This window comes from Rana temporaria, chromosome 5 (assembly GCF_905171775.1).
Source record: "Rana temporaria chromosome 5, aRanTem1.1, whole genome shotgun sequence".
NCBI lineage: Eukaryota > Metazoa > Chordata > Amphibia > Anura > Ranidae > Rana > Rana temporaria.
The window spans coordinates 52,901,028-52,905,056 of NC_053493.1; the positions used below are offsets into that span (position 1 = coordinate 52,901,028).

The 4,029-nt window shown below is 43.7% G+C and overlaps 1 pseudogene; it reads right to left on the reverse strand.

Annotated features, from left to right (window-relative positions):
* Positions 1–3,654: 3,654 nt before the first annotated feature.
* On the reverse strand, positions 3,655–3,789 carry LOC120942235 (annotated as a pseudogene).
* Between the last annotated feature and the right edge of the window lie 240 nt (positions 3,790–4,029).

Sequence of the window (4,029 nt, forward strand, 5' to 3'; positions counted from 1 at the left end):
TGCTACAACATGTTTTTTTTTTTAAATCAGGTATAATTTTATTGAGATGTCACAACAATTGACAAAGGACAAGAAACGTACCACTCTACAAGAATTTAGTTACAGTATACCAAATACAAACCCCATTCCTCCAAAAAACATCTAGAAAGGTAAAGCAGTAATGCATACCCCTAGATTACAAAAAGCAATGACATAAACAATCAGCATACAAGAAAAGTAGGTCTAAAACAAACACTCATTAACCTAGCAAGCTTAGTGAGAGTACACACCCCAGTGGTCAGTATCCCATGACACCAGTTACAGAGCACTGGAATCTCTGGTTTACCTTAGTCTGCGTGCTATAATAGGATCCCAACACTAAGTTGGTTGGAGCTAGCCCAGGGGTACCAGCCAACCACCCCACCCTTTTTAAAAAAAAAAAATTTTTTAACTGCCTCTATGCTGGTATATCAACTTCTCCATTCTCAGTACCAATCCCATTTGTTCAATCCACATCCATTTTGTTGGGGGGATAGGAAAGATCCAATGTAATGAAAGGAGCCTACGGGCTGCGTCATTCATAGCTCTAGTAGCTGCCTCCCTAGTGTACCTATCAGTGATTATGGCATCTAACACACTCAGAATGCAATGCTTGCGATCTAAGGGAATGGACACCTGTAGAGCAATATTCACGGTGGAGACAACCGAGCTCCAATATCGGTGTAGATTCTGGAATCTTCACAGCAAATTAATTAAGTCTCCCACATCTCTATGACATATGTTACATACAGGATCAGGACTTAGGCCCGTGAAATGTAATCTGTACAGAGTGCGATGAACTCTCAGCAAAATATGTAGTTGAAAAAGTATTTGCGCCACATTAAGAGAGCACCCTCCAAAGCCTCCTCCCACAGGTCTCCAGGTAAATCACCCATATCCCTTTCCCATTTCTCATGGGCAGAATATGGGAAATTTGGGAAATTTTACAAATGTACCCCCATAAGTATGGCATAACAATTAGAGATAAATCCCTTTGTGGAAGATGTCTGTTGCATAAAATTAAAGATCAGTGTGGGAGACAGCTGCAAGGCCTCTAATGATCGCTGAGCCGTCACAGCATATTTTAGTTGTAAATAATAAAAGAGCATATTAGAGGGTATACTGTATGTGAGGGTATACTGTAGGTGAGATTCCCCCAAATAGGGCTAAACCCAGTATACCCCGTCACCTTCTGAAGCTTCTTTGTTTTGTCCCAAAAAAATTGTAAGAGACTAAATGTTGGGTATTGCCTGTTTGGCTTACAGACAAGTTGTGCATTCAAGCCCTCTGCCAGAGAGGAGGCCCCCAGTGCAATGTAACAGGACATGTAGTGTCAACTCTTGGATTGCATTCCCTGGAGTTTTCGAGTCTCTACCAATCCACTTATCAAATTTTGAAGTTGAGACGCTATATAGTATATCCAAGGATTTGGGAGAGCTAGTCCCCCACTTTGGTTTCTGCAATTGCCCTAATTTTACTCTGGCACATCCTCCCTTCCACAGTAATGATCTAAATATATTACTATCCTGAAAATCTTAAGAGGTATAACTGTTGGGGAGTTGTGGATAAAGTAGAGGGAATAAAAATCATTTTAATCAGGTTGGCCCTCCCTGTCAATGAGAGCGACAGTTTAGTCCACAGTTTAACTTTATCTCTAAACCTTGCTAATAGGGGGAGAAAATTTAAATGGCAAAAGTCTGTTAATTGAGGGGAGATTACAATTCCTAGATATTTAAATTAGGTCACTATCGGCATGGGACATGATGGCAATACTAGAGGGGCATCTATTTGGTCAAGGGGTAACAGAGCTGACTTGGACCAATTAATTGTCAACCCTAAAAACCTACCAAATTCTTAAAAAAAAGGGACATGACAGTGCGTAAAGAAGTGTCTGTATCCCCTAGGAGCAAAAGGATATCATCTGCATAGAGCAGATTTTTCTCCTGCCTAGAGCCATTTTCAAAGGCCACAACAGCAGGGTGTGCTCTTTTTTGGGTGACCAAGGGTTTTATTGCTAAGGCGAAAAGTATTGGCGAAAGGAGGAAAACCTGCTGAGTTCCCCGCCCCAACTTAAAGGGATTAGAGATTTTACCGTCTTCCCTAATAGTGGCCTATGGTTGATAGTATAGGAGACAGACTTATGATATAAAGGTGGCCTACATCTGAACTGCTTTAACACTGCTTTAACACGGCCCACAGATAGCCCCACTCCACACTATCAAAAGCTAACATACTAACTCCTATGTCAACTAACCGGTGTAAGGAAGATGTATATACTTGTCTATTTTCTTCAGCCAGCTTGTGATCTCTGCTGAGTCAGCCAACTGCAGCTCTGAGAGAGAGGACAGAATTAACGGCTAGTAAATCCTGAAGCAGTGACATCACCCTAGGTTTTAATGGCTCAACTGTTGTCGGCGCTGTCTCTTCTCCTCTGCAAGAGACCAGCGTTGACTGTTTGTAGCACAGTCTACTATAGTGAATTTCTGCACCCTTAGTGGCCCTTCAGATGTGAACATGTCAGACTAAGATATGTGTAAAAAAAGATATTTGCTGGAGTTTCACTTTAGAGAAGGGTGAGTAATTACTAGACCCTTAAAGGGGAATAAAAAGGAGTGATACTCATCTTTCCTTCAATGGTCCAGGTCCCTCGCCAGAGCCACCATCTTCTTCTGAGTGCTGGTCTTTGGCCGTCTTCATTGGCTGGTGTAGGATGACATCACTACTGCACATGCACAGGAGGTCATCATCCTGGGCATAAGCAGCTCAGTCTACATTGCAGGAGAAGACAGCAAGCGGGCAGATAGGTGCATGTCTCTTTTGCAATAAAAATCCTGCCTGTTCAATTTGTGACAGGAGAACTTTACTTCTGCTTTAAATTGAAAACCTGACATAATCCTAACCCTGGGTTTTACTTCCAAAAATGTTTTGTTCATCTTTTCTGTGCTGTAACCTTAGTCCCACAAAAAAAGTTACCATGACTACATGGTGCCGAATCCAAATGTTCCACAAAAACTGTTGTGGGCCCCAAATCACTACCATAGACATTCACAGGGGTTGCCAGAGCTGGTACCCTTGTAAACCATGCCTACTCGCTAAATTCAACAATTTTTTTTCTATTCAAAAGCCTATGGAGTGCAAAACACACCCAAAAAACTCCACCCGCTGCAGAAAAAATGTGCACACACATAAAGAGTGAAACACAAAAACTAGCAACTGGTGCTATGTCAAACGGTCCTCCAAAAAGAAGGACCTGACCCTGATCCCCCAGGGTGTTAGGCTCCAGACAGGGACTGAGGTACTCAAGTGGTCCGAGCAGCCAAAGCCGACACGGACCCCATTCCTTGGAGGGTCTGCCAAAACAGAACCCTCCCAGTACTAGGTGGGGCTCCCCTGAAAGAGCCTGAGCATACAAGCCTCCCCCGTCGCCTCTTTTGCTCCCTACCTAATTATATCCGAGAGGTACTAGCTGATTCTTGCCCCCCCCCTTAACAGTAGGGAGGGGGCCAACGTTCCCTCTCGAAAAACTAGCAGGGTTAAGAACTGCATCAAATCCAGGCCAGAAGGCCAGGGATCCCGGCCCTTCAGCTTCGACCTCATGTTTCTCCGCCCCGGTCAGAAGGCTTTCACCTCCACGCCAGCAGGTTCTGCATCTGCCACCGCAATCCCTTTCCACCTCGCCATTTACTAAGGACGGTTAGCATAGCGCCCCCTCCTGGCAACTGATAAGAACAGATACTACACTTGATCTTAGCCAAAAGGCTGAGATGCTAAATTCAACCATGTGAGGTCCGATCTGTGACCTTAAAATATTAGGTCATCTTTGACTGTTTTGAAGCTGCATCATAAGCACGACCTGCAGGGAACAGGTTATTGGGATTACAGCCTTTTTTTCTATACTGCCTGAAATTCTGGATGCCCAGCTGACTCAGATGAGGTGCGTAGCTTGCAATCAGATCTTTACAAAATGGCTTCCAGATGCCATCCCAATGCCAGATGCTTCCTAAATTAAAT